General features: G+C 44.4%; 1 protein-coding gene across 1 annotated transcript in view; it reads left to right on the top strand.

The window, feature by feature from the left end:
• The window catches only part of MYOT (myotilin), a 1,852,166-nt gene that overhangs the window by 1,319,632 nt on the left and 509,450 nt on the right, over positions 1-23,084 (top strand). The gene's annotated exons all lie outside the window — the stretch shown is intronic.

Below are 23,084 nucleotides of genomic sequence, written 5' to 3'. Positions count from 1 at the left end.
GTGGACAGGTCCACTTCCACCCATGGTGTCTTTAGACCCTCATCTTCTTTTTCCATAAAGGCCTTTACTAAGTCCAAATCAGCCATGCATCCCAAGAGGCCTGTTGCACAGGGCCCATCTCCAGGCCCCATGCCTAAAAAGCAGATGCTAAAAATGGCTGAGTATTTAATTACTCTTGTCAGGGGTTCCCAACCCCCTCCAGACAAGAGACCCAGAGTGGAGGAAGATTCTCCCTCTTCTGACCAGGGCTCCATTTTTTCAGAACATTCTGATGAAGAGCAACACTCGTACTCTTTGAAGATTCTGATGCAGAGCAGTCCATTCCTTCTGTATCTCCCCCAGAGGATTTTTCTTTTGGGGAAACCTTGCACACCTTGAGGGAACACTTCCATTGGGAAGGCCAAGACTTTTCTGATTCCAAGAAAAGACTTAGGGAATTTCTTTTGTTACCTCAGCACAGACCTCTGGCGATACCTCCTGTCTTGGACATACTTGATGATGTTTACTCAGAGGCTTGCCTTAATCCGGATTCCCTGCCTCCTGCCCCAGTCAAGCCTGATAGGTACTACAGAGTTCCTAACTCTCACCAATTTCTTTACAAAAGCCATAATGCTGACCCTGAAACCATTTCTCAAGGCCCCAAGGGAATGAAGGCCTCTACTGCTAAGAATCCACTACCTTCGAAGAGAGTCTAGATCCTTAGAAAGGTGGGGAAAAAAGGTATATACCTCGGAAACCCTAGCCATGAGGGCCTTAAATTGTCAGTTCCATATGCTTAAATATCAGCAGTTTCTGTTATCACAATTAAGAAATAAAATGTCTCAACCTGAACAACCAGATTTGAAGGAGTTGCAGGATATGATGCATAGTGCAGAACAAGTGGGTAAACACACCTTACAATGTGGCTATGATGCCCTAGAGGCCTCACGTAGAGCTGCTGTTACAGGATCAGTCATTCGTAGACATGCCTGGCTTAGGGAACAAACCTTGCCTGATCATGTTAAAGCTAAACTACTAGATGTTCCTTTACAAAAGGATGTACTATTTGGTACTAATGCTGAGGAGATACTACGGAAAATGGAAGAAAAGCTAAATCTATGCAAACTGTCAAAGCTTTTCTACAGGTTCAACCACCACGTTTTAGCAGAAATTGGCCTTCAAAAAACTGGTCCTTTCCAGCCACGGACAAGCCCCAAAGAGGTAGATACAGGCGCACAAGGGGCAGAGGACAATCTCAAGGATCATATAGAGGCAGACAATGGCAAACTCCAGCACCAAGAGGTGGCGAAGACAGTGCACAACAATACAGGAAACAAACCCAATGACTTCCTCCTTTTCATGCCAAGCAAGTCTCAGCTGGCAGCACCCTTGGGAGGAAAGCTGGCATTATTTACAAGAAATTGGCATATTATCACAGCAGACAAATGGATCCTGGACATTATAAACAGAGGCTACAGATTTAATTTTCACACTCTTCCAAAAATGAGAGGCATGCCGAACCTACCACACAATCAAAGGGCAGAGGCTCAAATACAAATTTCAAAGCTCATGGACATGAAAGCTATTCAAGAGGTACCTACTCATGAACAAGGTCAAGGTTTTTATTCCAGACTATTTCTGGTACCAAGGAAAGGAACCGACTGGAGACCCATTTTGGACTTATCCATCCTAAACACATTTCTACTAGTACCAAAATTCAAGATGCTCACATTACAGCAGCTTCTTCCCATGCTGGGCAAGGAGTTTTGGCTGGTAACATTGGAACTCAAGGAGGCATACCTGCATGTCCCAATCAGACAAAGCTGCAGAAGATATCTCCGATTTCTTGCAGGTTCAATCCACTATCAATTCTCTGCATTGCCCTTTGGCTTATCTACTGTGCCCAGAGTATTCACGAAATGCCTGGCATCAGTAATTGCCTACTGCAGACTTCAAGGAATACAAATTTACCCTTATTTGGATGACTGCCTGATCCAAGCGGACAGCAAGCACATACTTCTGGAACATCTGACTTATGTAACACGGTTATTGAATTCTCTGGGATACACAGTCAACAAAGAGAAATCCAGGCTAACACCATCTCAGAAAATAACTTTCCTGGGTGCCAACTTGGACACAAACACCCAGATGGCCTACCTTACGCCAGAAAAACAGGGGCAACTAACTCAGTACTTCAAAATATTAGCAAATTGTACCAGGCTCACTGCAAGGAAAATCCTGCAGGCTCTGGGCTTCATGGCATCTTGCATTCTTTTAATCCCATGTGCAAAGTTGCATATGAGGAAACTTCAATGGTACCTAAAAACCTATGGTCTCAACACAGCCACAGTTTGGAAACAATAATACCAATAATCCCATGTTTGCAAAAGGAATTTCTATGGTGGGCCCAAGCATGCCAAACAAACACAGGTCTTCCATTCTGCAAGCCTCAAGCAAATCAAGTCATCACAACAGCGCCTCAGACTACGCCTGGGGCACATGACAGACAGGTGCATTCAGGGCAAATGGTCCCAAAAGGAAAAGCACATTCACATCAATCAAAAAGAAATGCTAGCAGTGATAAATGCAATTACAGCTTTCAAGGACCTCCTGCATCCAGGGCAATTATTGATAAGAACAGACAACACCACAGTAATGTGGTACATAAACAAACAAGGAGGAACACATTCATACCCCCTCTGCAGGCTAGCCATGTCACTTTGGAACTTGGCTCTGGAATGGCAAATCGAACTTCAAGCACAGTACTTGCCAGGTTTGGAAAACACGCTGGCAGACAATCTAAGCAGAAATATGACAGACCCACGAATGGAAGTTGCATCCTCAAGTGTTTACAAAGATAATCCAAGCGTGGGAAGGCCAGACATAGATCTCTTCGCCTCCCACAGGAATCATCAATTGGAAAAGTTCTGTTCAAGGACCTTTCATCCAAAGGCCTGGAGAGTGGACGCCCTTTCTTTCAGTTGGGCAGCATGGACAGTTTACGCTTTCCCACCTTTGCCCCTTCTGCCCAAGGTGCTCTTGAAAGCAAGAGCAGACAGACCGAAGATGATATTGATTGCTCCAGACTGTCCAAGACAACACTGGTACCCACTCCTGAGGAGCCTAACGCATACTCCTCCCTGGACCCTACCTCTAATGCCTCTTCTACTGACTCAGCACAGCTACAAAACTCTTCACAGTCAGCTGAAAACACTCAATCTCGCTGCATGGAAAATTCCTTAACACCACAACAGACCCTACTCTCCAAAGAGGTGCAGGATGTCATTTTGGAGGCCAGAAGGCCATCTACTAGAAAGGCTTACTCCATAAAATGGAAACGGTTTTGCTTGGAATGAGAAAAAGGCCAGGATCCTAGAAAACTGAATTTGCCTCCGATATTACAGTATCTAGCTGAGCTGTTGAACAGTGGACTTTCATTTTCCTCCATCAAAATTCATGCCTCGGCCATTTCTGCAGAATTCAACACTGATCCACCCTTATTCTCTCACCCACTCTTAAGACAGTTCCTCAGAGGGGCTAAGAATATAAGACCTCCAAGGAAACAACCAATACCAGCCTGGGATCTTAATTACATTCTAGAAAAATTAACATTGCCTCCCTTTGAACCAGCTGCCTCAACAGATTTGCAATATTTGTCCTGGAAAACAGCTTTCCTTCTGGCCATTACCTCAGCTCGTAGGGTTTCGGAACTACAAACCCTCATGGCTGTACAGCCCTTTCTCATCTTCCATCAGGACAGGGTTTCCCTACGAACCAACCCGTCATTTATGCCTAAGGTGGTATCCAGGGTAGCTTTAAATCAGGCCATACACTTACCTACCTTTTACCCCAATCCTCAAAACAAAGGGGAAAGGCTGATACACTCCTTAGACATCCATAGACAGCTACGTTATTATTTGGACAGAACAAAGCCTTTCAGGAAATCAGAACAACTTTTTGTGTTCTATGCTGTAGGAGCTCAAGGGAAGCCAATTTCCAAACAGACAATTTCAAAATGGATAGGCCACTGCATACGGTTTTGTTACTCCTTTCATGGAAAATCTGTTCCTACAGGCATCAGATCCCACTCCACAAGGGCCACAGCTACCTCTACAGCCTTCCTCAGAGGAGTCCCTACCAAAGATATTTTGGAGGCAGCCACTTGGAGTTCTGTGCATACCTTCACAAAACACTACCACCTGCCTTTATACTCCAAAACTAGAGCAGGCTTTGCCACTGCTGTGTTGCAGGGCATTCTGGCTCCTCCCAGTTCCACCTAGTGCCTACCACCCTGTGCGTAGCTTTGGGATTCTACCCATCTGTGATTACTGCAGCTGTATGCACGATGAACATAGTACAGTTTTGTACCTACCATAAATGTAGATGTTCGAGTGCTAATACAGCTGCAGTACAGGTTTCCCTCCCTCCTTTCCCTCTTGGTAAAGGCCTAGTGGCTAACACCTCCTCATACAACCTGATTGGGTTATCCTTCTATGGTATATTTGCTTGCAACTACTGATTTTTGATTATATTGCATTGCATGAATATATATATAATTTATGTATTGCCTTCCTTCTGGGGGCACCTGACATCTGGGGCAAGAAAGACTGAAGAAAATGGCGTTGGCTGTGTCTTACATACCCCTGTCGCACTGACGTCAGGAAAGAAAGCGACAACAACCGACGCCGGACCTAGACTTTGGAATTCGGCCGACCGAGGACCCGCCTGACGGCAGAAAACCCATCTGTGATTACTGCAGCTGTATTAGCACTCGAACATCTACATTTATGGTAGGTACAAAACTGTACTTTCTACTCAAGATTATTCAAAGTGTCACAGAGTAGGGACCCTGAAGGCACATTCCTGACCCCTCAAGGCTGTGTCTGCCCCAATAAATTCAAAATGTTGGCATTAGAAGGCCTTTCTGCCAATCCTATTTGCTTGATTCTTAATGCTAACTTTACACCTCAAGGATGCCAACTAATCATACTTGTCCAACGGGACCACATGTGCTGCCTCTAGTTCAAGGCAGGGCAGTCTCACTATCAGGTAATCTTCCTGCCTTTTGAACTGGCTACTGCACCCATGGTTTTCACCAAGTGCATGGCTCCTGTAATTCCCTACTGCAGAACAAAGGGCATTCACATATGTCCCTGTCTATGTAAGTTCATCATCCAGGCACTAGAAGGAGGCAGAGAAGGCTCTGTAATTCACATATACTGATTCTGAAACCATGGATTTCCCTTTAACTTTCCTAAACTAATCCTTATCTCCTGCAAGAGATCAGTATTCCTTGAGTCACTTCTGGAATACAGCCAGAGACATGTCTCTCCTAATGTGTCTACCTCCATGTCTCTGATTGTTTGTGTATTAGTCTGCCTGTCTAACATATCCCCCACATTACCTTTAGAAACTTTCTGACATACCCACTCCTAATAAACACCCAAGGTACGTGGGCAAGCAGTTGTGCTGTATGATTAGTCTTATAAAGGCCCTGGTGGTCATTAACCTAATATATACCTATGAACTTAAGAGAATATTGAACACCTGACACAATTCTTCCAGAAGATGCATACACAATTCTTCCAGAAGATGGCATGGGAGACCAGACTCTCTTCCAGGGAATGTCTCCGAGTACTGTGGTTCAAGATTAGTATAATGGTCCTTTTGGCTAGAACAGGCATTATGCCACACAGCTGTGATCTATTTAGAGCCAGCACTTTCAGTCCATGAGGGAGAGAATTCCTGTGATATCCTGTATTTTCAGGTAGACAAAGTAGTAGTCTAGTGAGGTCAGACAGAAGCAAGGGGTGCCCTTCATCCAGGAGTCACACAATCAGACCCTAACCCCACATGCTTTCAACTTGGCTTTCAGTCAGAGTTGGGAAACCTCAAAGTTCAAGAGATTTGGAATGCAACCTAAAAGAACTACATAAATGGGAAAGAGATGATAGCCTAATTTAAACAGTTAAGGCCTTTAAACCTGTTTGGAAAAAAATAGGATTTTGCAAGTGACACCACTATTGTAATGCGGTACATCAGCTGACATTGGGGGACCACTCTGCACCTCTTATGCAGGCCGGCTATGACTGTTTGGGAGACAGCTTAACAGGCACAGATGACCTTAAAGGTAGTTTACATGCCTTACACAGGAATGTTTTCCTTCATTTGGTGCAAAGGGGGGTAACTCAGAAGTAGACCTGTTTGCCTGTTCTAGCAACAATCACCTGAGAAAGTTCTGTTTCAGAGCACCGGACAAACAGCCTTAGGCAGTGGAAACATTTTCTTTTAGATGATCTAACTGGTTACTTCCTCTTTTATGTTTCCTATTTCTCATTGGGATAATCCAGAAAGCAAGGTAGGAGGGGCCAATGATGCTCTTAATTGCACCCTTTTAGACCACGCAGCACTGATTCTAACTCCTCATGCAGATATCCTGGGTAAAGCTGTATATGCTGCCTCAGCAAATGGATCTCCTTTCCCAGAACAAGGGAGCCTTCGCTTCCTAAATTATTTAATCATTTTTATCATTCAAGTACCACTTTGCGCAAATCAGGCAAATATCCAAATGGAGAAGGTTTTATCTCTGGTGCCTAAAAAAGGTTCAGGGCCCTAGCACAGCATCTCTATCCTTGATTTTACAATACTTAAGTGAGCTGTTTAATTTAGACCTTGCCTATGCCTCTATCAAGGTGCACCTTTTGGCCATCTCATCCTGTGTGTAGAAGAATGCTTGCATCCAGTTAAACATTTCCTTTCAGGAGTCTTGCACTAAAAGTCCTTCATGGGATTTGAATTATGTCCTTGAAAAAACTGGCTCCCCTATCATTTGAGCCAACCAGCCCCCCCACACACACACACACACAGACACACACACACACACACACACACACACAATATCTGTTCTGTAAAATGAGATTGTTGCTGGCTATCACATATGCCTAAAGACTGTTAGGACTACAGGCACACATGAAAAGGCCTTCCAAGTCTAAGGACAGAGTCAGCCTAAGAACAAAATCCACCTTTATGCCATAGGCAGTTGTGGAATTTTTCCTTAACCAAACTATTCAGTTACCTGTCTTCTTTCACAATTCTTAGAGCAAGTTAGGTATGATTCACAGAAGAGATGAGGTACTGCCTTCATAAATCCAAATAAAATCAGAAAGTAAGACAGCTGTGTTAACCATAAACGCAGAAAAAAAAAAACATTACATCTGAATGACGGATGTAAGACAGTTGTGTTAACCATAAACACACAAAAGAAAAACATTACATCTGAATGAAGAATGTAAGACAGCTGTGTTAACCATAAACGCACAAAAGAAAAACATTACATCTGAATGAAGAATGTAAGACAGCTGTGTTAACCATAAACGCACAAAAGAAAAACATTACATCTGAATGAAGAATGTAAGACAGCTGTGTTAAACATAAACGCACAAATGAAAAACATTACATCTGAATGAACAATGTAAGACAGCTGTGTTAACCATAAACGTACAAAAGAAAGAAATTACATCTGAATGAACAATGTAAGACAGCTGTGTTAACCATAAACGTACAAAAGAAAGAAACTGCATCTGAATGAAGAATGTAAGACAGCCGTGTTAACCATAAACGTACAAAAGAAAGAAATTACATCTGAATGAAGAAAGTAAGACAGCTGTTTTAACGATAAACGTACAAAAGAAAGGAATTACATCTGAATGAAGAATGTAAGACAACTGTGTTAACCATGAATGTACAAAAGAAAGAAATTACATCTGAATGAGGAATGTAAGACAGCTGTGTTAACCATAAACGTACAAACGAAAGAAATTACATCTGAATGAAGAATGTAAGACAGCTGTGTTAACCATAAATGCGCAAAAGAAAGAAATTACATCTGAATGAAGAATGTAAGACAGCTGTGTTAACCATAAACGCACAAAAGAAAAACATTACATCTGAATGAAGAATGTAAGACAGCTGCTTTAACCATAAACGCACAAAAGAAAAACATTATATCTGAATGAAGAATGTAAGACAGCTGTGTTAACCATAAACGCACAAAAGAAAAACATTACATCTGAATGAAGAATGTAAGACAGCTGTGTTAACCATAAACGTACAAAAGAAAAACATTACATCTGAATGAAGAATGTAAGACAGCTGTGTTAACCATAAACGCACAAAAGAAAAACATTACATCTGAATGAACAATGTAAGACAGCTGTGTTAACCATAAACGTACAAAAGAAAGAAATTACATCTGAATGAACAATGTAAGACAGCTGTGTTAACCATAAACGTACAAAAGAAAGAAACTGCATCTGAATGAAGAATGTAAGACAGCTGTGTTAACCATAAACGTACAAAAGAAAGAAATTACATCTGAATGAAGAAAGTAGGACAGCTGTTTTAACGATAAATGTACAAAAGAAAGAAATTACATCTGAATGAAGAATGTAAGACAACTGTGTTAACCATAAACGTACAAAAGAAAGAAATTACATCTGAATGAAGAATGTAAGACAGCTGTGTTAACCATAAATGTACAAAAGAAAGAAATTACATCCGAATGAAGAATGTAAGACAGCTGTGTTAACCATAAACGCACAAAAGAAAAACATTACATCTGAGTGAAGAATGTAAGACAGCTGTTTTAACCATAAACGCACAAAAGAAAAACATTACATCTGAATGAAGAATGTAAGACAGCTGTGTTAACCATAAACGCACAAAAGAAAAACATTACATCTCAATGAAGAATGTAAGACAGCTGTGTTAACCATAAACGTACAAAAGAAAAACATTACATCTGAATGAAGAATGTAAGACAGCTGTGTTAACCATAAACACACAAAAGAAAAACATTACATCTGAATGAAGAATGTAAGACAGCTGTGTTAACCATAAACGCACAAAAGAAAAACATTATATCTGAATGAAGAATGTAAGACAGCTGTGTTAACCATAAACGCACAAAAGAAAAACATTACATCTGAATGAACAATGTAAGACAGCTGTGTTAACCATAAACGTACAAAAGAAAGAAATTACATGTGAATGAAGAATGTAAGACAGCTGTGTTAACCATAAATGTACAAAAGAAAGAAATTACATCTGAATGAGGAATGTAAGACAGCTGTGTTAACCATAAACTTACAAAAGAAAGAAATTACATCTGAATGAAGAATGTAAGACAGCTGTGTTAACCATAAATGCACAAAAGAAAGAAATTACATCTGAATGAAGAATGTAAGACAGCTGTGTTAACCATAAACGTACAAAAGAAAGACATTACATCTGAATGAAGAGTGTAAGACAGCTGTTTTAACCATAAACGCACAAAAGAAAAAAATTACATCTGAATGAAGAATGTAAGATAGCTGTGTTAACCATAAACGCACAAAAGAAAGAAATTACATCTGAATGAAGAATGTAAGACAGTTGTGTTAACCATAAACGTAGGGGTTTGAGTAGATCAGTACTCCCAACAACATTTCCCTCCCACCACCCTCTCTTACAGTTTTTAGACCTCTGGAATGGGGGGTATCATCTTGGTCTGATAAGACTTGGGGAGTCATATTTCTTTTATTCCTCTCCCCTCAGAATAGCTTTGAAATATCCGATTTTGACTAGGAGTCCTAGATTCTTGCTCATTAGCCCATAAAGTAAATAATTCTAATGTGTTCTTTGGCAAGAAAGCTCTAGAATAATGAGGGCAAGCATCCGATTTATACAGGAAATGTCATGAGTTCCCTAAAGGGTAGATGTCTGCAAGACCTGAGGAGAAAGGTGCAGAGCTGTGTAGGTTGGGATGGATATTGGACTTTATGTGGCTGGCATTCCAGTAGCAAGGACTACTGCAACAATGACCTATTTGAACATGTACTATTTGTAAGTTCTTACACAATTGTACTTTCTTTCTGATCTCCCTTTGTGACTCTCCCTTTCACTGCTAGTACTATTAAGCTAACAGACCTGTGGTTCCCCATATTGCTTCTAATTTCCTTATGAGAGTACAACTCTTGGAAGTCCTGACTCCTCAGGGTCTTCTCCACTGGCCAGTGCTCTACTTAACACCTGTGTTTACATATCTGACAGCATACTGGCCATGTCCCTGAAGACAGTGGGACGTGACACATCTAGTACCCATATTGTGTCTTTCCAGTTCCCTCTAATTCTTTCTAATTTTGTCTGTTACCCATCATCTGTTGTGAAGAGGGGGAAGGCATGCCCAATGGCAGGTAAAGGCTAGGACTCTGATAGTGAGGGTCGGAACTTTGACTGTTGGCAGTATGACTGGTATAGAGAGAGCTAGCTGATATGATGGACCGAAGGAAGGCTGGTATATTGTGTGTGCAAGAGACCAGATGGAAGGGGAGCAAGGCTAGGTGTATCGGAGGTGGTTTCAAATTATTTTATCATGGTGTGGATGGGAGGAGAAATGACATAGGCATTATCCTGAAGGAACAGTATGCTAAGAGTGTTTTGGAGGTGAAAAGAGTGTTGGGGGGAGTATCGATATTCATCAAAGATACCCACACCTCCAGGTTGGTGGCAAAGCACGAAGCATCAGAGACTATCCATGTGCAACTAACAGTGGGTAAAACTGCCTTCCAGTTTATAGTCTGCTACAGACCACCCTCCCAAACCCAGGAACCCCACTCGGCCTTCCTGAGAACACTGGAAAATATGAAGGTCTCTCCAAACACCATTATATTGGGCGACTTCAACTACCCAAACATAGACTGGGAGCATTACTCTAGCTCCAACACCCTAGCCCAAAGGTTCCTAGAATTTATAAACTCAAATGCTATGGAACAACTTGTTACCACTCCCACAAGAGGGGAAAACATACTGGACCTGATCATCACCAACATGGGGACTCTATGCTCCAGACCAGAAGTGTATCCCTCACTGGTAAGATCAGACCATAAACTAATCTCACTGGATATTCACATCCCGACCCCACCCTCTGCCCAGAAAACCACGGTGAAAAATAAGAAGTTATGTACCTACCATAACGTTCCATGTTAGTTGTCTTCTCTCGCCTTCTTTCTTGCTTGATGGGTTGGCGATCCTCGGCTCCGACTCGGCACTTGCTAAGCTCGAGAGTCACTTTTACCAGCTCGAGGCAGCCCCCTATCCCATGATGCAAGGCGGTAAGTACCCAGATCTCGTTTGATGACAAAGGGCAGTAGCACCAAGCATAAAACACTTCCCAAAGGAAGAAAGAAAGCCTACAGGATGGAAGAAAGACCAGGACTGAATGGTCTTCAGCATAATAACTCCTTACAGAAAAAAGGTCTGTCCAGGCCTGGGGAAGGAGGGAGGGTCGAAGAAAGAAGGCGAGAGAAGACAACTAACATGGAAGCGTTATGGTAGGTACATAACTTCTTAATGTTAAGTTGTCAATCTCTTCATTCTTGCTTGATGGGACCGTCCCTAGCACCTCTATCCTGGGTGGCTCAACGGAACAGACTCTTGAGGACTGTAGAGCCAAAACTGGCTCTGTCCCTGGAGGCCAAGTCCAATTTGTAATGGGAAGTCTAGCTTGAAAGGCTGTAGAAGTAGCTAAGCTCCTAGTTGAATGTGCTTTAGGTTTTGAGCACAGCTGTTTTCCCCTGAGCAGATAAATTTCAGAGATGACAGAAGACAGCCATCTAGATAAGGTCACTTTAGAAACAGGAAGGCCTTTCCTGTTATCTGCATAGGAAACAAAGAGTTGATCGGATTTCCTGAATTGTTTAGTTCTGTCCAAATAATATCTGAGTTGGCGGTGGACATCAAGATAATGTAATTTTTGTTCCGATCTGTTTGAATAGTTTGGAAAAATACAGGAGTTCAATGGATTGATTCAAATTAGCCTTTGAGGCGACCTTAGGCAAAAGGTCGGATTAGTTCTCAATGATACTCTGTCGTTGTGAAAGACCAAATAGGGGTCGAACCGAAAGGGCTTGAAGTTCAGACACCCTCCTGGCCCATGTAATAGCTACTAGGAATAATGTTTTCCAAGAAAGAAATTTTAGGGAGCAAGAAACAGCTGGCTCGAAGGGGGGGAAGAATCAAGGATGTCAGCACTAAATTTAGATCCCATTGAGGAGGAGGATTCCTGATTGGAGGCTTTAGCAGGAAAATTCCTTTCAAGAAGGCTTTACAAAGCCTATGGGACATGATATTGTGATCTGCAATCCCGACATGAAAGTTCGAGATAGCAGCCAATTGAACTCTGACTGTGGAAGAAGAGGAGCCTGTATGAAAAATCTCTGCTAAGAAGTCCAGAACTGCCTGAACTGGGGCAGTGAAAGGATCAATATTCTTGGCTTTAGCCCAATAAGAGAAACGTTTCCATTTGCTTGCATAAATCCTCCTGGTAGAGGATTTTAAAGAAGCTACTATGATATCTCTAACAGGGTTAGAGATCAAAGGAAGCCTGGCTAAGGAAGGAAGTGGAGCAACCATGCTGTGAGGTTGAGAGAAGGGATAGACCGGTGCAGCTGCCCGGATTGGTGAATCAGAAGGTCTGGCACTGGGTCCAGATGCCACGGCTACACCAAAAGGTGACGATGGAGGAACGGGAACCAAACTTGTCGAGGCCAGTAAGGAGCAATGAGAATCATTGTGGCTCTCAAAACGGTTGCTTTCTGGATAACTTGAGGGATCAGAGGAAATGGAGGAAAGGCATAAAGAAGTCCCTGGGGCCAATCCTGGGTCAGAGCGTCTCTGGGGGGATGGCCTGGTAGAGGAAGAGAGAAGAAGTCGGGCATTTGCTGTTTTGGGGAGTAGCAAAAAGATCGCAACATGGGCGACCCCATTCCAGAAAAATCTCTTCCACTATAGATTGCTTGAGAGACCACTCGTGAGGCATGAGAATAGCTCTGCTCAATCTGTCCGCTACAATGTTGGTTTTCCCAGGGATATGCGTTGCTACCAGAAACCGATGAGAGGAGATTGCCCATTGCCATAGTCTGAGCTTCGACACAAGGGGTAGGACTTGGTTCCGCCCTGTTTGTTGATATACCAAACTACAGACATGTTGTCTGTGTGGACTGCAATTGTCCCTACGGGAAGAAAGTCGTTGAGGGCTTGCAACGTTAAAAGCACTGCTCTCATCTCCAGGACATTTATGTGCAGGTGGTACTCGAACGGCTGCCACGTCCCATGAACCATCCTGCCCTGATAATGACCCCCCCCACCCGATCAGGGAGGCATCCGTGGTGACAGTGGCTACTGGGGATGGGGGTACAAAGTGTCTGCCTTGGTGAACCTGGGGAGATGTGATCCACCAAGCAAGATGATTTTTGCAAGTCTGTGTCACCAGAATCTGGTAGCATTGGAAGTTGTTGGTAAGACCACTGAGTGAACAACATCCACTGAAGAAGGCGCATATAGAAACGAGCCAGGTGAAGAAGAGTAATGGCCGCAGCCATGAGGCCTAATACCTTTAGAACCATTCTGGCCTGTATTTTCTTGTTGGCTAGAATGATCCTGACATGACTTTGAATGTCTGAAACTCTTTGATCTGTAAGGGTAGCTGACATCCGAACAGTGTTTAAGTTTGCGCCTATGAAAGTAATAGACTGGCAGGGCGATAAGGATGACTTTTCGAAGTTGATCGAGATGCCCAATTGAACACAAAGATTTATTGTGTAATCCCTGGCTTGAACAAGCTGATGCCTGGTGGTGGCTGAAAGGAGCCAATCGTCGAGATACGGAAACACCTGGAATCCTAGACATCTCAGGTGAGCTGTGACCACTGCCATGCACTTGGTGAACACTCTGGGGGCTGTAGTGAGACCAAAGGGCAGGGCTCTGAACTGGAAATGACTGGACCCCAGCCGAAAGCGGAGAAATCTCCTGGAGCGTTTGTGTATTTTTATGTGATAATACGCATCCTGAAGATCTATTGAGCACATCCAGTTGTCCTTCTGTAAGAAGGGCAGAATTGACTGAAGAGTGACCATTCAGAATCTTGTCTTCCTCACAGACTTGTTGAGTCTGCTGAGATCAATATTGGTCTCCAGTCTCCCGTCTTTTGGGGACCAAAAGAACCTTGAGTAGATTCCGGCTCTGAATGGTCTGTTGTAACTGGCTGAATGGCTCTTTTTTGCAGTAGTTTTAAGACTTCTAACTCTGCAATTTCCCTTAGACCGGGTGGTACATCTGGAAGGGAATTTGAGGGATAAAAAGGACTTTCCTCGAAAGGAATCATGTAACCCTCGGATATGATCGACTGTACCCATCTGTCTTGAGTGAGGAATGCCAGGCTTCTGGGTACAGCGATAATCTTCCCCGACTGCCTCCAGGGAGGGACAGCCGGGCAACATCTCAGGGATGCTGAAAGGGCTTGTCAGAGAGAGACTCTCTGTTTCCCTGGTTTTGTGGACCCTCTGCCTCTAGAGCGTCTGTTGTTGTTACCCCTCTGCCTCTAGGGGTAAACTGACCACGTGAATCGGCGTGACTCCTTGGGATTTATGGAACCACATTTTGCCACCCTTCTGTCCTTTGGGGTAAGGTCTAGAAGGTGTGGAAAACGGACTCCTGACAGAAAGAGTTTTGCCGTCCTGCTCACACCTGGTCAACGTTTCCTTCACTTGAGGGCCAAACAAAGCTGACCCATCAAAGGGAGAGTTTGTGAAGGACGCCTTAAAGGGATCTGCAAAGTTACATAGCCGCATCCAGGCTTGGCGTCTAAGAGCCACACCTGTACCTGCGGCCCTACTCGCTCCATCAGCAGCATATGAAATTAGCCGCATGGAGGAGTTTGCAATGGAGTTAAGGGTTCCTAGCTGCGAAGCAATTTTTTCCTGAGCCCCTGCAGCTGTAGGATCCTGCACAACTTCACCTAGCTCCTTAAGGATATCCCTTTGGAGTCTGGTGAAGTGACATAGGTAGTTCAGCGAACACATAGCAAAGGTCGCTAAAGAAAACATCCGCTTACCGTACCTATCCATGGTCCTAGAGTCCTTATTAGGAGGATGGACAGGTACAGAAGGATCTGCAAGTTCCTTCTTGGTGGCAGCAGCCACCACCATGGCATCAGCAGGGACACCTTTAGTGAGGAATTGCTTGTCCGACGGGGCAGTAATAAATTTTGAAGGCCTCCTAGGGACTGGCACTACAGAGTCAGGAGCAGCCCACGCCTTTCGGGCAATAACCTGCATAAGGGGGTCGAAAGGCGGAGACACCCAGGAGGTGGAGGGCCGAGATCCAAACGCCTCCAGGTATACTGACTCATCCTCAGAGGGATTATTGGTGGGCCAGTTTCCCCTCTGTCTAAGTAGTTCTAGGATGTCTGAGAAGGAGACATCCTCAGAGGGGATCTTGGGGATCCCTCTGACTCATCTAAGTCAGTATCTGAAGTGATAGACTCGGGAGTCTACATGTTTCCTCTTACAGGTCCTCTTCCGTGGAGGATCTCCCGACACATCAGGAGAATCCTCGGAAGAGGGGGATATTCCCAGTGGGGAAACCTGAGGCGGAGGATCTCTGGGTCCTGTAGCAAGAGAAGTGGCAGAGATGTCAACAGGCACTATAGAGGGAGGAGCTAAGGGAACAGACTGCTGGCTGAGACCAGTGGCCAGCACACTCTTCATCACCTCGAAGGCTCCCCTCCCAGGAAGGTCCGAGAGAACCCGTTCTGAAGAGCTAGGAACTCCGGGGCCCACCGAAAGGGAAGTCTCCAAGGCAGATGTCGGAGCCGAGCTCACCAAGGCCGAGGCTCCAAGGGGAAGAGCAGGCTCGGACAAGGGTCCGATGCCACTCACCCCCTCGGAGGAGACCAGGGAAGCCCGGCCACCGAATCCCTCTAAGGAAGGTCTCGAGGAGGAGATAAGAGTAGAGGCTGAAGGAACAGAAGGGGGTATCTGTCCCTCAGCCGTAGCAGTAACCATTCCCGAAGACTCCAACTCCAATCTCTGGGGTAGAGTTGAAGGAGGAACTGCAATGGGGTGTGGACCAATAGTCGTCTGCTGAGACGGACTATGTAACATTTGGGCCAATGCCTGTGACTTAAGTAATCTACTGACCACTCTCTCTAAATCATGGTCAGAAAGCCTGGATGACCTTGAAGATCGGCTCTGATGGCTCCGTTCCGAGAGGCGAAGCCGGAGCCGAAAGTATCGGCTCCAAGGAAGGGGACCTAGACCTCTTCCTCGAAGGAGCCATCGGAGCCGATGAAACCACTGAAACTGCCGGAGCCGACAACTTATCGGAGCCGACAGGTAGCTTCGATGCATCGGCTCCAGCCGGAGCCAATACAGCCACAAAAGTAACGGTGTCGGAGCCGATCGGAGCCGACACCGATGCCTGAGCCACATGGTGGTCGGAACCGATCGGAGACGACACCGAAGTGGTCGAACCAGAATCGGCACCGATAGCCATGGGTGCCGAAGGTTTAAGTGCAGCAGAATCGGCTCCAGCCGGAGCCAATCTCGACTCAGAAAGAGTCGGAGCCGAGGCCACAGGCTTGGACACAGAAGCCTGGGCCTTGGAAGACTTTGAAGTCTTAGATGGAGCCAACTTAGCCGGAGAGCCCTCCGGCTTAAGAAGGCCCCTCAAGATTAATTTGTTCCTTCTTTCCTGCAGGACTCTCTGGCTGAAAGAGTGACATATAGCACAGGAGTCCTGCAGGTGAAGAGGCCCCAGGCAGTAAAGGCAAGAAGTGTGACCGTCTGTCAGAGACATCTTCTGACAGCACGAGTCACACTTCTTAAAGCCTGAGACCCTTTCCTTAGACATAGTGAATCACACACACACACACAACACTAGTCTAGGAAATTAAAAAATATATATAACTATTAATAAGAGACACACACACACACCCTAACAAGGGGGGGGATGGGATGGGAGAAAGTCTGACTAGAAATTTTAAGGAGACAGGGAAAATTCTTGTCAGAAGGGGACTAAAACTGTATTTAAACTAACTATCTAAAGTTTTTTTAAAGAAAAGGGGCAAAAGTAGTAATATTAGAATCACTTACCAGGAGCTGGTAAAAGGAGGACCTCATCAGCGAAGCGGCAAACGAGATCTGGGTACTTACCGCCTTGCATCATGGGATATGGGGCTGCCTCGAGCTGGTAAAAGTGACTCTCGAGCTTAGCAAGTGCCGAGTCGGAGCCGAGGATCGGCTCCGAACCCATCAAGCAAGAATGAAGGCGAGATTGACAACTTAACATCTTCTCTAAAGCAAATTTCACACTCCTCAAAACCGAGGTGGAATCCTTCAAAGCCCCCGAGTCTGTGGAAAATACGGCCCAGACCGCAGAATCCTTTATAAACGCATTCTATGAACACGTTCAGGAATGCATGGATCATGCAATCCCAAATAAAACCAAGATCCAATCCTCCAAAGGCAGACGTCCTGTCTGGTGGACCCCAGCCATAAACAAACTATACAATAGAAGGAGGAAGCTACTAAATGATAGAGCAAAATCCCAAAAAGGGAAGGCATCACTGATCAGTATTAGCAAAAAACTACGGGCACTCATAAAATTGTCTAAGGCCAGCTTCGAGAGAAAAATTGCACAGGACACTAAGGATAATCACAAGGCTTTCTTTAGTTATGTTAGGAACCTGGGTGGTAATTCCCAGATATGCTCAGAATTAGTCCAAAATGACAAAAAATACACTGAACCCACAGACATTGCCAACATACTAGCTGACAGGTTCAGCGCAAACTTCTCTCCCCCACCCCACCAAAAGGGCAAATATCTATTCCAGCAGAATGCTGCCCCCCTGACATCTCAGATGCTCAGGTAAGAGCCGCCCTCTCCAAAGCAAAAAACACAGCATCAATGGGACCAGACGATGTCCCGGGCTGCGTCCTACATGAACTCCAAGAAGAGCTAAACCCAAACATAAAACTACTGTTCAATCTCAGCCTTACTACAGGATATGTGCCCAAAGAGTGGCGTACAGCAACAGTCGTCCCTCTCCATAAAGGTGGTGCCTCAACAGAGCCTGGAAACTATCGCCCCATAAGCCTGACTAGCTTGGTCTGCAAAGCTATGGAAAGGATCATCATGGACCTCATAAATAAAGATATTGGGGACCTACAGACACTGGATCCTACCCAGTTTGGCTTTGTTAAGGGCAGATACTGCCTCTTAAACCTGGTTGATTTCTTTGAAACAGTCACCAAGGCGATTGACAAGGGGAAGGTGGTCCACACAGCCTACCTTATACCCCACTCGGGCATTATAGATAAGCTCACCAGCTTAAATATAAACCCCTATGTCACTAGATGGATTGCAAACTGGCTCAAGGACAGAACCCACTTGGTTAGAATTGCTGGAGCCATGTCAGACTCCAAACCAGTTACAAGTGGTGTCCCACAAGGCTCAGTCCTGGGACCTCTCTTGTTCGGTATATATTTCTCGGAGGTACAGGCCAACACGGAAGGACTGTGGCTGACCAAGTTCGCAGATGACTGCAAACTGGGCACCATAATCGACTCTCCAGCCGACACAAGCATCCTCCAAAAGGCCCTCATAGAAACAGACAACTGGTGCCAGAGCCATGGCCTCAAGCTAAATGCCAAAAAGTGTATAGTCATCCCCTTTGGCAAAAACAAAGTGCCCACAAATTACCACATAGCTGGTAACCCATTAAGTACAGAAAAAGTAATTAAGGACCTGGGGACCCAAGTTGATAGCAATCTCTCATTTGACAACCACGTGGCCAAAGTGGTTAGAAAAACATTTTATATAGCCCACCTAATCATGAAGGGATTCACATCTAGATCAGGGGAGGTCATCGTGCCTCTTTACTCATCCCTCATCAGGCCTATAATTGAGTACAATGCCCCTTTTGGGATGTACCTTACCAGACACCTGCAGCAACTGGAAAGACCCCAAAAGTACCTCACCAAGAGGATCAAAGGGCTCAAACAGATGCCATATGCTGCCGGTTAAAGAAACTCCAGCTCTACTCAGTGGCATACTGCCTGTTCAGAGGCGATCTGTGCCTGACGTATAAAGCCATGTCCAACCCGGAATTAATGGACATGCTGCACCTCAGAAAATCCAAATCCCATCGAGCTACGCGCTCGAGAGACTTGAACCTCAGCACTGAAATAAATAGGACATGCTGGAGGGACAGATTCATAACCCAGAGGCTCCCTTCACTCTGGAATAAAATCCCAGTCCAGGTTAGGCAGAGTCCCTCATTGACTCTCTTCAAGAGGAATCTTGATGAGTGGATGGGAGATCGTAGGTTTACCCCAGGTATCACTTCTGTGTCACTGTTAGACAGAGGCACAGTATACTAACCTCGAAAAGGGCATAGCAAAATAAATTTAAAATGGGTGGCGAAAGCCAAACACATTCTGGCTAGGCTTATAAATGCCCTAGGGCAGATAGCCTAGTATGAACCTATGAACCTATGATAGAGTGATGTTTATGAAGCTGGAAATTGATGGTGTAATGGTGAATGTTGTCAGTGCATATGCTCCACAAGTTGGGTGTGCAATGGATGAGAAAGAAAAATTTTGGAGTGAGTTGGATGAAGTGGTGATGACTGTACCCAAGGATGAGAAAGTGGTGATTGGAGCAGATTTCAATGGGCATGTTGGTGAAGGGAACAGAGGGGATCAGGAAGTGATGGGTGGGTATGGTGTTAAACAAAGGAATGCAGAAGGTCAGATGGTAGTGGATTTTGCAAAAAGGATGGACATGGCTGTGATGAATACGTATTTTAACAAGAGGGAGGAGCATAGGGTGACATACAAGAGTGGAGGAAGAGGCACACAGGTGGATTATATCTTATGTAGAAGGGCCAGTCTAAAGGAGATTGGAGACTGCAAAGTGGTGGCAGGGGAAAGTGTAGTTAGACAGCATAGGATGGTGGTTTGTAGGATAACATTGGTGATCAAGAAGAGGAGGATGAGTGTGAGGGCAGCACCAAGGATCAAATGGTGGAAATTGAAAAAGGGTAATTGTGAGGTGATGTTCAGGGAAGAGTTAAGACAGGCACTGGGAGGCAGTAAAGAGTTACTGAATAGCTGGGTAACTACAGCACAGCTAGTAAGAGAGATGGCTAGAAAGGTGCTTGGTGTGACATCTGGAAAGAGGAAGGAGGACAAGGAGACCTGGTGGTGGAATGAAGAAGTACAGGACAGTATACAGAGAAAGAGGTTGGCGAAGAAGAAGTGGGATTGTCAGATTAAGAAAGTAGACGAGTATAAGGAGATGAGGTGCATGGCGAAGAGAGAGGTGGTGAAGGCCAAGGATAAGGCGTATGAAGAGTTGTATAAAAGGTTGGACACTAAGGAGGGAGAAAAGGACCTGTACCGATTGGCTAGACAGAGGGACTGAGCTAGTAAAGATTTGCAGCAGGTAAGGGTGATAAAAGATAATGAGGGAAACGTACTCACAAGTGAGGAGAGTGTGTTGAGCAGATGGAAAGAGTACTTTGAAGGGTTGATGAATGAAGAGAATGAGAGGGAGAGAAGGTTAGATGATGTGCGGATAGTGAATCATGAAGTGCAGTGGATTAGCAAGGAGGAAGTAAGGATAGCTATGAAGAGGATGAAGAACGGAAAGGCTGTTGGTCCAGAAGACATACCTGTGGAAGCATGGAGGTGTTTAGGTGAAATGGCAGTGGAGTGTTTAACTAGATTGTTTAATGAAATCTTGGAAAGTGAGAGGATGCCTGAGGAATGGAGAAAAAGTGTTTTGGTACCGACTTCTAAGAATAACGGTGATGTCCAGAGCTGTAGTAACTACAGAGGGATTAAACTGATCAGTCACAGCATGAAGTTATGGGAAAGAGTAGTGGAAACTAGGTTAAGAAGGGAGGTGATGATTAGTGATCAGCAGTATGGTTTCATGCCAGGAAAGAGCACTACAGATGCGATGTTTGCTCTGAGAGTGTTGATGGAGAAGTACAGAGAAGGCCAGAAGGAGTTGCATTGTGTCTTTGTTGGTTTAGAGAAAGCATATGACAGGGTGCCTAGAGAGGAGTTGTGGTATTGTATGAGGAAGTCGGGAGTGTCAGAGAAGTATGTAAGAGTGGTACAGGATATGTACGAGGGTAGTGTGACAGCGGTGAGGTCTGCAGTGGGAGTGACAGATGCGTTTAAGGTGGAGGTGGGATTACATCAAGGATCAGCTCTGAGCCCTTTCTTATTTGCAGTGGTGATGGACAGGTTAACAGACGAGATCAGATAGGAGTCCCTGTGAACTATGATGTTTGCAGATGACATTGTGATCTGTAGTGAGAGTAGGGAACAGGTGGAGGAGACCCTGGAGAGGTGGAGATATGCTCTAGAGAGAAGAGGAATGAAGGTCAGCAGGACTAAGACAGAATATATGTGTGTGAATGAGCGGGAGGATAGAGGAATGGTGAGGATGCAGGGAGTAGAGGTGGTGAAGGTGGATGAGTTTAAGTACTTGGGATCCAACAGTTCAGAGTAATGGTGAGTGTGGAAGAGAGGTGAAGAAGAGAGTACAGGCAGCATGGAGTGGGTGGAGAAGAGTGTCGGGAGTGATTCGTGACAGACGAGTACCAGTAAGAGTGAAAGGGAAGGTCTGCAAGAGGGTAATGAGACCAGCTATGTTATATAGGTTGGAAACAGCGGCATTGGAGTCAGAGCTTGACGTGGCAGAGTTGAAGATGTTAAGATTTGCACTGGGTGTGACGAGGATGGACAGGATTAGGAATAAGTATATTAGAGGGTCAGCTCAGGTTGGAAGGCTTGGAGACAAAGCCAGAGAGGCAAGATTACGTTGGTTTGGACATGTGCTGAGGAGGGTTGCAAAGTATATTACATAAAAAGATGCTAAGGATGAAGCTGCCAGGTAACAGGAAAGAAAGAAGGCCTAAGATAAGGTTTATAGATGTGGTGAGAGAGGACATGCAGGTAGTTGGTGTGACAGAGCAAGATGCAGAGGACAGGAAGAAATGGAAACAGTTGATTTGCTGTGGCGACCCCTAATGGGAGCAGCCGAAAGATGAAGAAGACCCATCATCTGTTGTCCACTCTCTTCCCTATTACAACCCCAGCAAGTCATCTTTCCCTTCCTTCCCTTTGTAAGGACTGAGGAAAAGTATTTATTTAATGCCTCTGGTCTTCCTGAAGCAAAATATTTATTTAATGCCTCTGCCTTTCACTGCCTTGCATCTTCTTTCTGTTTTTGCTCAGTCTGTCCAGGTCTGTCTCTCCCTTCGTCCATTCTGCTATATACCTAGAAAAAGGTTGTGATACACTTTACTTACTCCCTTTTGACTTGCACCTTTTTTGTTGCTCCTTCAGTTTGCCTCTTTCCATTATGGCTTGTCCACTAGCAACATGTCTATGTAGCTACATTGGCCTTCTTCATTTTTCTTTTTGTCTGTTCAAACTCTTGCCCATGGCCCTTACTACTGTCTCCCTGACCCATTCTTGTAGCTTTCTAACCCTCATAATTTGCTTTCATACATAATTTATCTGTGAACCCCTTCTTTCCCAACTCTGTATAATTTACTACTGTAAAATTGCTCACATTTATTTTTTACTGTAACCCATGGTTTGAATCATGATTCAATTCTAGAACATTTTCCCCATTTTAAAGCACGTTGAAACTGTGGGAGGTGGAAGAATCCATACACATAGAGTGGCAGGCTAATATAAAAATGGTAGAGCAGTAGCTTGATACTCTCATTCACTGTACGAACTGGTGGAAGGGGGAGGAACTAAGGTAATATGTGTCACACAGAGATCCAAAATCAAGATCATGGCAAGTGAGTTGGCTTAGAAGCTTCAAAAGGGGCTAAAATATGGTTGTGGTTAGACTGTAAAAAGGATCCAACCTTGTTAGTAAATGTATACCTAATGACAAAGCAGCAGAAATGTAAAACAGCAAAAGATATCACCATAGGAAATGAATATGAACTAATAGGAAACACTAAAGCAAACATCAGTAAGAAAGACCAGTATGTCTTTGTATCAGAAAGAGAGGTTCATTTAAACGCTGTAACAATCAATTGCCTTATTAGTTTAACTTAAGAAAGGTTATAAAAAAGAAATTACTAGTTTAATATATAAAAAAAGAGGGCCATGACACTGGAGAAAGATTAGGAAAGTCAACCTTTCACTATAGAGGGAGTTTTGTGCCTGGAACAGCAGTTCTAGAAA

This window comes from Protopterus annectens, chromosome 4.part0 (assembly GCF_019279795.1).
Source record: "Protopterus annectens isolate FY-2018-M chromosome 4.part0, PAN1.0, whole genome shotgun sequence".
Classification (NCBI taxonomy): domain Eukaryota; kingdom Metazoa; phylum Chordata; order Ceratodontiformes; family Protopteridae; genus Protopterus; species Protopterus annectens.
Note: the sequence above shows the minus strand (reverse complement) of the source record. Positions and strands in the feature narration are given on the sequence as shown.